Source organism: Heptranchias perlo, chromosome 14 (genome assembly GCF_035084215.1).
Source record: "Heptranchias perlo isolate sHepPer1 chromosome 14, sHepPer1.hap1, whole genome shotgun sequence".
In the NCBI taxonomy this organism is placed as follows: domain Eukaryota; kingdom Metazoa; phylum Chordata; class Chondrichthyes; order Hexanchiformes; family Hexanchidae; genus Heptranchias; species Heptranchias perlo.
Genome location: NC_090338.1, coordinates 59,813,132 through 59,825,244, shown reverse-complemented (window position 1 = coordinate 59,825,244; position 12,113 = coordinate 59,813,132). Strand labels below are relative to the sequence as shown.

At 40.2% G+C, this 12,113-nt stretch overlaps 1 protein-coding gene across 2 annotated transcripts in view; it reads right to left on the bottom strand.

Moving 5' to 3' along the window:
• LOC137332561 (matrin-3-like) overlaps positions 1-10,009 on the bottom strand; it is an 82,494-nt gene extending 72,485 nt beyond the window's left edge. Inside the window, exon 1 of one of the 2 annotated variants that reach the window (XM_067996482.1) lies at positions 9,961-10,009. The gene's annotated coding sequence lies outside the window, so the exon portion shown is untranslated. Of the gene's footprint in view, positions 1-7,312; positions 7,372-9,960 lie in introns of those variants that run through there. The other variant, XM_067996483.1, reaches the window with a different exon arrangement.
• Positions 10,010-12,113: the final 2,104 nt, after the last annotated feature.

The window sequence follows — 12,113 nt, the reverse complement described above, 5'->3', positions numbered from 1 at the left end:
CAATGGAAGGAATATGCTTAAAGCCCTTTTATTGCTCCACACTTTTTAACCTTATGATCGTTGATGTGCTCTTAAAAGGTGCTTTTAGATTGGGACTTTTTAGTATGGATTGGGGAAGAGCAGCGTGTGTGTCTGCTCTCTGCATTTACGCTGCAAAAAAACAGCTCCCTTATCCCAGTAGCAGAATCTCCTGCAATTCAAACTAAACAAATACCAATACAAAAGTGCCTAAATGGCAACAAAGTACTGTATACTCTAAGTGATCTGACTGGAGAAATGTGAATTTTATAGTGGACTGAACAACAGTATTCCATTTTTAAAGATTGTACAGTAAGTTGGTTACAAAGAGTTCTCAGTTAACTCAAAGTATATTTAGTGCTATTTGTAGCAACATTCAGTATTTGGATCAGGAGCTGTAATTTTTCCTCACTATAAATCAAATTCAGCTTATTTCAACACCAATTCTATCAAAATAAGATTACCTGGTCATTCATTCATTTACTGTTTCTAGGCCACTGATGTGTACAAATTATCTGCTGCATTTGCCTACATATTAATGTCTGCACTTCAAAAGTAACCCATTGGCTGTAAAGTGCTTTGAATTTAACTGAGGGTATGGTAAAAGAAAAATGAAAGAAAAAGACTTGCATTTATATAGTGCCTTTCACCACCTAAGGACTTCCCAAAGCTCTTTACAGCCAAAGAAGTACTTCTGAAGTGTAGTCACTGTTGTAATATAGGAAATGGGGCAGCCAATTTGCACACAGCAAGGTCCCACAAACAGTAATGAGATAATGACCAGGCGTTTTTGATTTTGGTTGAGGGATAAGTATTGGTCAGGACATCGGAACTTCCCTGCTCTTCTTCAAAATAGTGCCATGGGAGGGCAGACAGGGCCTTAGTTTAAAGATGGCAATTTGAACAGTGCAGCATTCCCTCAGTACTGCACTGGAGTGTCAGCCTAGATTTTTGTAAACAAGTGTCTGGAGCGGGACTTGAACCCACAATCTTCTGACTCAGAGGAGAGAGTGCTACACACTGAGCCACGGCTGACACCTTTACAACAGGTAAGACATTATATTTCTTTCATTATTTCTCCAACTACATTTTTCACAACCGAGCACTTTCTGGACATGAACGCAGTTAATTTGACCTGTAAGCTATGAGTTCTAGTAATTTTGGTTAATCACATAGCAAAAAAGCAACCAGTCCTCATGTAAAAATAGCACAAGCAAAGCAAAACTATGGAGGTGAATTTGCCCAGATCTTCTCCTGATCCACTGCTGTAACTTCTGCCAAAGCTATGGTGGTGGAGCAGGAGAAGATCTGAAGAAATTCACCGCCCCACCCCCAAGTGTGAGAAATACAAGAGTCTACCATTTTCAACTCTGAGACGAACTTGAAGTCAACCTTGAATGACATGAAAGTCCTCCCTCTCTACCAGTTGTGAGGGAACCAAGTGTCTCAACCCAAATTCAAACGGTTGCAGATCTACAAAGCAACAAGCAATTCCAGTGACCTGGGAGGACCTTATGTTCACACTAGGTCCCAAAATGGTTTAATTCCTCAGCTTAACTAGCACAAATTTCTGCCACTTTGAAGAGTGATTGCTTGGTTGAAGTAAATATTGGAATTTCACCCAACTCAGTACAGTGGGATCAATATTAAACAATACATCCAGTGAATTACTTAAAAATTGCATTAAAAGTGCATTTTGAATCAGAGCAATGTTTGCTAGGATTAGGGAGGATTTAGCGAAACTCAGCAGACCCACTCAGCTTGCACAACAGCCAACGTGGGTGAAGTGTTGAAATTAAACAGATTAAAAGCAAAATATTGCAGGTGCTGAAATCTGAAACAAAAACAGAAAGAGTTGGAAATACAGAGCATGTCAATCAGCATCCGTGGAGACAACAGATAATTTGAGGTGTGTACCCTTCTTCAGAACTGAAAAAGAAGATGGACAGGCATATTAATACGGTCAGAAAGAGGGAAGTATATATAAAAACAACAGAGAGGAAGCACAGTGGAATGATATTATGGATTATCTCAGTCAAGTAATAGACCGAAGCACCGAAGAAATAAAAGATATTAAAGAAATAAAGAACATGTAAATGGTTAAGGAAGTGAGAGGCTTGAGGAAAATGCAATAAAATGGGAGATTTGGAAAACCCGGGAGGTAGTAATAAAATTACAACAGGTTTGAAAATGAGAATTATAGCTAAGGTCTGAAGTTACTGAAATCAAGTTTCAGATCAGATGCTTACAGAATGCCTAGGAGAAAGAGATTATTGTTCCAGATTATTGTTTGGAACAGGGCATAAAGCCTCTGGCAGAGGTCAAAGTGGGAATGGGAGGGGGAGTTTAAGTGATAAGCCTTAAGCAGCTCGGGGTCACACTTACAGACATAACAGAGATCGTAGAATGGTCACAGCACAGAAGGAGGCTATTTGGCCCATCGAGCCCGTGCCGGCTCTTTGTAAGAGCAATCCAGTTAGTCCCATTCCCACGCACTTTCCCTGGTCCTGCAAATATTTTCCCTTCAAGTATTTATCCAATTCCTTTTTAAAAGCCACGATTGAATCTATTACCATCACCCTTTCAGGCAGCATCGCTGCATAAAAAAGTTTTTCCTCATGTTGCCTTTGGTTCTTTTGCCAATCACCTTAAATCTGTGTCCTCTGATTCCCGACCCTTCCACCAATGCTTGGTAAAGTGGTCACCAAGTTAGCATTTTCTCTCCCCAATTAGTGACAACCACACCATGAGCAGCAAATACTGTATACTAGATTAGAAGAAATACATGTAAATTGCTATCTCACACAGGTGGTGTGTCTGGGGCTCTGGACAACAATGTGAAAAGTGGTGAATGGGCAGGTGTTGCATCTCCTACATTTGTACAGAGGTGTCAATTTTTTTTCAAAGGGAACAGTCCCCCCGGAAAGTGGGCACGGGAAGATGGGCTTAATGCTGGATCATCCTGTAGATTGCAGAAATGGCGGAAGATGTTCTGGAAAATACGGAGACTGCTGGGGTGGAAGATGAGGACTGGGGACTGTCTCTCGGTTGTGGGAGGACTGGAGGCAGTCAGGGCAGAAGAACAGAAAATAGGACTGACCAGTGCAGATAGGAATCCTCAGTTGATGAAAATTCAGAAATTCAAGTGTGAAAGGCTTACCAGAGCAGATGTAAGTGAAACGGAGAAAGAGATGGAATTGTTACAGGAAGCAGGGTGGGAAGAAGCAGACTCCACATAGTTGTGGGAGTCAGTGTGCTTGTAATAGATATTTGTGGAAAGCCCACTGCCACACATAGAGGGAAGGGAAGAGAGAAGGTGAGATGGACCATGAAGGTGAGGGATGGATGGAAATTGGAAGCATAGTTAATAAAAATTCTCAAGATCAAAGACAGCAAGAAGCAACACCGACACAGTCATCAGTATAACGGAAGAGGAGTTCTGGAAGTGTGCCTGAAACAAAAAATGCTCAACATAGCCTACAAAAAGACAGGCATAAGCTGGGACCCATGCCCTTCCCACAGCTATACATTTTAGCTGGAAGAAGTGAGTAAGGTTAAAAGAGAAGCTGTTCAAAGTGAGAAAAAGTTCAGCCAGGTGGAGGGTGGTGGATGGGGACTTGTTGGGCCACAATACAAGTCCCCAGGAGATCCTGCAAGTAATCCTGATGAGGGCTGGAGATGTAGAGCGACTGTATGTCCACAGTGAAAAAAATAATTGGTGCTGGAGAATCTGACATCATTAAAGTAAGAGGACATTGGAGTTGTCATGGATTTTGGGGAAAGAGAACAGCGTCTTTAGAAGGCATTGAAAAATGACCACAGCCTCTAACAATGCATGCATATGGAGCAACTTCGCATCAAAGGGATCAGTTTGCTTATGGAAATCACTTTTTATCATGATATAGCAGACAGTTCAGATGGAGCTGTCTGTACATAGTAAAAATAATGAAAGTTCAATTTGTGCAATTTGACAGGTGTGGGGGGGTTAGAGACAAAGGTCCTAATAAAACAAGCCCAAAGAAGTTGAGTGCTGGCTTCATCTTATGCAGACCATCAAATGTTGAACAATGTGAATGGAAATGGTAATTGAAGTGAAAGTGGAGAACTCTTTCAAATGAGGAGTTTTTTTTCAATTGGATGTCAATTTGTGTATTTAGTAAATTGATTAGTTACTATGATTAAGGTATATGGTTGAGACAATTTCTCAGATACTAATGATTCCTAATGCATTTAGTCACAGGTTTTTTTTAAGGATGCACTGTGGTTGATCATCATAATCTGTGCCACAACAATCTTGTTTTACATCTTTCAAACATATTTAAAAGTCGAAAGCATTGATTCAATGGAAATTACTGTATAACTCTCCACTTCAGTCTCATTAAACATTCAGCTGAAAATATCGGTCAAAAGGAAATACTGTAATGCAAGCAAAACTGAATGGCTTCTGTTCTGAGAAATAAATTGTAGCAAGAGGGAAAAAAAACTGATGAGGCTTTTTCTAAGTGGTGGCTTTTCAGCTGCTGCAGTGTACATGAGCCTTGCTTCATGCAGCAAAGATGTTCCTGTCATTGGTAAATGTTTGTCTCAACAAAATGTTCCTAGAGTTTACAGATAGTGTAATTGAAAATTGCAAAAAATGTACTATTTACTTTCTTTCAGGAGTAAATATTAAAATATTTTTAAAATAAGCATGGGTGTATTTTAACTGCCTGCCCTTCAGAGTGATTTTTTAAAAATAAATATAAAATCATTTCAGCCCGCATCCCTCATCAGCGGGAGTGAGCCTATTGAGTTTGTCACGGTTTGCATGTAATTATAGTCTGCTCTTCCAAAAAATTGTGCCCTCGTAGGGTAGTAAGAATGCTCCACTGGATTTTTTAAAGATAGCAGATTAGATATACAACAGAAGCAATTCTACAACCAACTCCACTTTATGATGAAAAGGCTACGGTAAGTCATTTCTTTGCAAGGTACAATCCCATTTTTCATTTAAAAATTAACAAAGTATCTTCTATCTGCTAAGAGATTCATTTATTTTTCATCTCATGAGAACCATCACCTTTTTTCATCTCTATCAAGATCCCAAGTCACTTCAGTAGTATATGTTATGGGCAGTACACATGCACCTCTGGTTTTTTGGTACCATAATCTGGAAATAATCATTCCTGAATATGCTTCTACACGCAATCAGTAGTGCTTTATCTGCAGGTAGGAGTCTCCCAGGCCCCAATGGCTCAACTGGTAAATTCACTGGTCTGTGCACAGATGATCAGGAAGGACTCATTTCAATCTATTCTCTGCTTAAAATGCATGTGTATGGATGTCAGGCAAGGACAAGTTTAGCTGTGGTGACCAGTATTGTCAATTAGCCAATAACGTGCACGTGTATGGACAAAAGGTGAGGACGACAATATCTTGCATTGATTAGTCATTCCTCACTGCCTCACCTTAAACATGAGCTACGACCATCTGGATGAGGTACTGGAAGACAGTCAGCATGTATGGTGTTATACAGCACCTTTGGGAAGGAAGAGAATTAGAGGAGGGAACAAACTCAATGGAAGGACTCCAAAACACACGAGGGTTACTGGAGTGGCTTGGGAAGTGAGCAGAGATTTAAAAATAACAACTCTTCAAAAATATCTTGCTTCAATCAAGATATCTCAAAAAAGGAACTCCCTCTCCTCACCGTGAGATGGGAAATACTTTGTGCAAAATGTATCCCCACACCATTCTTCATGTTTAATTCTTTGCAATAAGCTGTTTTGAATCAACAAATTTCATGTCAATGTGAAGATATATTTTAAGACAGTAAATGCTTCTCTTGGCAACATACAAGAAAGCCTAAAATTAAAGCCTACATGCTAATTCAGGAAGTAAAGTATTTGCACTGTTGAAGATTTCAGTCTCATGGTACGACCCCATAATGTTCTTAATCCACTTCTTTAATCCACATCCGTGAGGCAAGTGGGTTTCCTGCATATACATAGTCAGCGAAGTTACAATCCACCTTTAAAAAATGCAAAATTCTGCACTTTCAATTAATCAAATTAATTTAAATGAATATTACATATGTTTAAAATGTGGCCTTGTACACGTATAATATCCAGTAAGCCATGCAGAAAAGATACACCTTAACTGGATTTTTAGCGATTTTTAAAAATTATTTAAAAGTTACTTATTTGAGAGATTAGAAGCCGTTTCTTGTACTCAACAAGGAGAGCACACTTTCAGCAAATGTTATTTTAAGACATCTCTCTCTTTCCACCTCCCCAATTTGAAGGCAGTGACCTTTGAGGCCTCTTCAACCCATTTACGAGGATCGCCTCACAAGGAGAAAGCAGCAACTTACTTGCATGACATATTTGCCCTTCTCTGAAGGAACGGAACGAGACACACACTGTCTCCCAGAAGGAAAGTCAGCAGCTTGTGAGATCATGCTGCCACCCCCACCCCACCAAGACAAAAAAAGCTGTTTGCTCCCTGGTCTCTATTGCCAGTATTCTGACTTGCCCCTAGTATTCTCCCAAAGGCAGTGACTCATGGTGGAGTACTTCTCTGGCAACCCTGGCCAGCAATTCTATAGTGTTGAGCACAGTAAATTGAGAGGATGATGAACTTTAACAGGCACAGAAATTAATCATATGCCCCTAAGACAAGTGTTCTGATTTTAGCTCACATCAACTCTTTAAATGAAATTAAATGGAAATGTGACCTTTAAAATGTAATCATAACTTTCCAAATCAGCTGGAATTGCTTTGGTAAATCTACAACCTAGTCTATTCTGTCACATTTAGATAAAATAGAATTTTCTATCATCTATAAATACATACTTTGATTTTCAATCCAAATTGACCTGAGGGCAGTTGCACCAACCCATGTCCTCAGCAACAATGCCCCCCCCCCCCCCGACTCTATGGATGGATTTCTAGGATACCTATGTTGGCACATTGACTCCAGCTTGTTCAGGCCTGAGGATACACAATCCCATTTTTTGGGTTAGTATTGAAAAATGAAACTCTTCCCATTTCAGACACCCAGTACTCGGTCAGGTATAGCACAGCCAGATAGAGTAAGGCTCCCTCTACTCTGCCCCAACAACTTGCCTCACCCTCAGTCCCAACCTCAGAAAATCACACCGTACTGCACCAGTGCAACTTTGTTTTCATTTCCCCCACCCTCTCTGAATAAGATAGTCAATTAATGCTAAATAAGGGACAGTTTTGTGCTGCAGCCTGTGCTCGGTAGGAACTGGATTAAGACCACCCAAACTTATTCGACAAAGGATCCTTACCACTAACAGTCTTTCATTCCATCAGTCTGGGCTGGATTTGAATTGGCCGTGGACTATTGCTGAAGGAGGGAAGATAAGAATAGAATTGGTCGCTGAGATGAAAGACCAGTGTCCAACTCACTGCGCCACAAAGTTACAATTCTACTCCTACCTCCCCTCTCATAAAATTGTCCACAACCAGCCTCCAATTTTCAGGTTTATTATAAAAGAGAAATGATTGCCTTTATGACCCCTTTTTAAAATACGAGGCGAAATTCAAAAATAATAGAAATAGACATGAAAAATCAAACAGGTACAGAAGTTAATCATAATTCTATGTAACTAATTTTTTGAAAAGTCCTGTGTTGAGACTTACTTTCATATTTAATTAGTCACTAATTTAATATATTCATATTCAGTCCCACTTGAGCCCTTAACTCTTTTGTACTTATATTATTCCCTTGCTCTCACTCAGACTTGTTACACCCTTGCTTGCTTGTGAACTTTTACAAGTTCATTATACCCGCTTTCACCAGCTTTGACAGTACCAGATCATTATCTCCTTACTCACAACTAATTTTCTACTCACTATCTTGTAGGTTAATTGTGAATGCTCACAATTTTACTCCCTCAGAGATTTATATTGCCCTTATTTTCTCATTCACAGGCCTGTTATGCTCTTGCTCGCTCACTTAACATTGCCTAGCTTGCTCAGATTCATTACACTCTCTAGCAAGCTTATTACAATCCAATCACCCCGTGGCAAATTCATTATGTTTACGTTCTTGCACGATTGCTCATCTTTGTCTTTAAATCCTTCGAAGGCCTCACTCCTTCTCATCTCTGAAATTTCCTTGAGTGCTACAATCCCTGTGAACTCTACATTCCTGTGACACTGGCATCCCCTGCCCTACCCCCACATCCTTTCGCTTCACCATCAGCCGTAGCTTCAGTCACCTAGACCCCGCGCACTGGAATTCCCTCCCAAAACCCCTCCATCTCTTTCCCCTCCTTAAAATTCACATCTTTGACCAAGCTTTTGGTCATCTCTCCTAATATCTCCTTCTTTGCTTTGGCAACCATTTTTTCCTTATGCCTCTGTGAAGCACCTTGAAACATTTTTCTACTGTAAAAGGTGCTGTATAACTGCAAGTTGTTGTTGCTGTCCATCTCAACTCACACAGGGTCATTTGTATCCCTTGTAACTTATAAGTTTCTCCATAAGTTTCCACTTCTGCTACTTGCACTATCGATGGTTTATTTTTTCTCCACATTTAATATTGTGTTTGGCACACATTTTCTCAAAATTGCCATCTCCAACAAGGGTCAGAATTTTCACTCTCTAAAGCAGATTCTTTGCTCTAAGATTTATTTTGGGTATTCTTTGCGCTCTGTCTCTTTTTTGATTAATTTCACCATATGGATTAATTATTTTACTCCTTGAAGTCCATTTGTTGCTCAAGGTTCAAATTTTTTCCTCCAAGGTTTAATTTTTGCTCCAAAATTTGTCTATTGCTTCCTGAGATTAATTTTTTGCAACTCCATAAGATTTAGTTTTCCTCCTGTGGTTTTTTTTGTTTCCTCAGGTTTATTTGTTGCTGCATGAGGATTTCTTTTGCTTCCTATGGCTTATTTTTTGTTCTTTGACACTATTACAAAAGCAAAAAGAATGTTGATTTTTTTTTTTATGACAGTACTATTCTGTCCTTACAAAGGTCTTGGTCAGGCCTCATCTGTATCCAATTTTGGTCTCCCTCATATGGTGGGTGATTTAGAGGCCCTGGAAAAAGCGCATATGAGAGCCACTTGGTGCAGCACTGAGGGAATGCTGCCAGATTATATTAAACCAAGGCCTATCTACCCTCTCTGGTGGACATATGAAGGTAAGTGGGCATTGGGAAATATGTCTCCCCGTTACCTGGAACTTGTTTAATCACCTTCAGGGGGGCAGAAAGAAATTCCCGATATTTTCCTGAAATTGGTACAAGATTTTATTTTGCCTTTCCCAAGAGATAGCAGATGGGGTTACAAATTACACAACATTATGAGACCAGCTGGTCTTTTCTAGTCCTTCATTTTCATATTTGTTGCTCCCTGTGGTTTGGCTTTTGTTCCTGGAGGTTTATCTCCCGCCCATCCCACCCTACCCTCCGAGGTTTATTTGTTGTTCGCTGGCAGTTTAATTTTTATGCTCCCTAAGATTTATATCAAGAGCTCCTTAAGGTTTATTTGTCGTTCCCTGAAATTTATTCGCTGTTCCCTGAGGTATATTTGCAGCTTCATGAGTTTTTTTTTGTTCTGAGGTTTATTTGCTGATCCCTGAGGTTTTTGCTCCCGCCGTGTGGTTTTTTTGGTCTTGAAGATTTAGTTATTCCTCCTGGAGGTGTATTTATTCCCCTCCCGCAGGCCTACTGCTGCTCCCAGTATTTTCTCTGCGCGTCTTCTGCAGGTTTTTTCGATTGATACAAAATGGCGGCGGCTCCACCGCAGATGAAACTGCCGTTTAAAGCCGACCGGCTACTGAGGCTACCAGTTAACTAGCAGGAATCCAACTCTCCTTCATCCCCTCGCCCGCCTGGAGATGAGTTCCACCCGGTATATTCTATGCTAAAGCTTTTAATTTCTTTCCCCACACACACCCCTCGGTCCTTTTCACGCCACTTTCTTACCTCCAGCAGCCGCTCGAGCGAGTGGAAACAGGCCTTACCAACTCCCACAACCCACCGCGCCGCAGCGTCCCAGCCTTGCCAGGACGCCCATGGTGCACCGCGCCGCAGCGTCCCTGCCTTGCCAGTACTCCCATGGTGCGCAGCGCGACAGCCTCCCTGCAGGCGAGGACCCGCCCGCCTGGACTCCCATCTTGTAACCGCGCGCGCAGACAAAACCCCACGTCGAACAACCGAAGAACCCAGAAAGATTTCAGCACCTCAAGGATGACACAGGGAATAGTGCGAAAAGCTAAATCTGTGTAGTTATAGTTAAGGAAGGGAACTGTTACTCTATTGCGAGTATATTGTAGACCAACCAAACAGTGGGAAGAAAATAGAGGGGAAAAAATATGCAGACCATTAGGGAAAACCGCAGGATCAACAGGGCCGTAATATAATGCAAGTGGGAAAGAATATGAGGGGAGAGCTTTCTACTATGTGTCCAGTGCTGCATGCAGGATTAGTATGTTTTTGGTCCAATAAGGCAGTGCTAGTTCTAGAAAATTTAAGTAGCTAATGTAGGGGGAACATCTTGGGAAACTGTGATAACATAATTAGGTTCAATATTAAAATTAAAAAGGGGAGAGGACAGTCAATGATAAAGATGACTAGAAAAAAAAGCCAATTTTAATGAGCTACAAAGAGAGCTAGCTCAAATAAATTGGAAAGAAAAATTAGCAAATAAGGTAGTACACAAAAAACAACGAGAAACGTACGAACAAGAGATTACTAGAGTACAATTAGTAAACGTGATGCAGCAAAAGGTGGAGTTATTGGATAAGTAATTTAAATTAAAATGAGACAATAAAGGGGCATATGACAAATCTGGGGCATATGACAAATCTAGGGCAAATACAAAAGATGAAAAAGGAAATCTGTGGTGAATGAAGGAATGGCGAAGATATTAAATAAGTACTCTGCCTTGGTTTTTACAGAAGAATGTGGTAGTGTGATAGGGTACAAGAGGAAGAGGTGGAGCAATTAGATATGATAACCTGGATAAGGAGGCAGTACTGAAAAATTGGTGGAATTCAAAAGTGGAAAAGAGTAGGCCATGATGACAAAGCCTCGTAGAATGCTGAATTAAGTCAGAGTGGAAATAGCAGAGGCTCTGACCACACTCATTCAAACATCCTTAGATATGGACGTTGTGTCAGTTGTGTCAGAGTGCTGGATAGTTGCCAATGTAAATCTAAAAAAGGTTGTTCAAAAAGGGAAAAACCAGGTAATCACAGATCAATCATCCCAACATAGGTAGTCGATAAGCTTCTAGAGGCCATAATAGAGTAAAATTAATACTCATCTAGAAAGATATGGGTTAATTAAGGATAGCATAGATTTATAAAGGGCAAGTCGTGTCTAATGAATTTAAGTGTTGAGGAAATAAGTTTATTGATAAAATAACATGACAAAGGAAATACGGTATTTTGTATATATAGGTTTTCAAAAGGCGTATGATAAGATGCTGCATAGGTTTTTTTGATGAAATGGGGGCACATAGTATTAAAGGGAGTGTGGCAGCATGGATAGGAAGTTGATAATGGACAGATAAAAGAGCAGTGGGTTAATGGATGTTTTTTGGACTGGCGGGAGGTAAACTGGTGTCCTGCAGGGATCAATGTTGGGACCATTGCTCTTCACAATGTGTATAAATGAACTGTACTTGGGTACAGGAAGCACATAATCAAAATTTGCACACCACAAAAATAGGGAATGCAGTTGACTGTAAAGAGGCCTGCCTGTATATGACTTCAGGAGTATGTAGGAAATTGGCAGATTGGGTAGCTAGATGTCAGCTGAAATTTTATAGGGAGAAATGTGAGTTAACACATTTTGAGGGGAATAAAGGGAGGACATATACAGAAAAACGAACAGAGGAGTAGAAAAACTATTGTCTTTGAAAGGGGTTGAGATACACAATCTTTAAGAGTGGGAGGACAAGTTAAAAGACATCTGGGATACTAGATTTTATAAATAGGGGTATAGAATATAATAAGAATGCTAAACCAATACAAATAATGGGTTAGGCCCCAGTTAGTATATTGTGTCCAGTTTTGGGCACTTTAGGAATGATATTACAACCTTGGAGAGGATGCAGAAGAGATTCCTTAAGA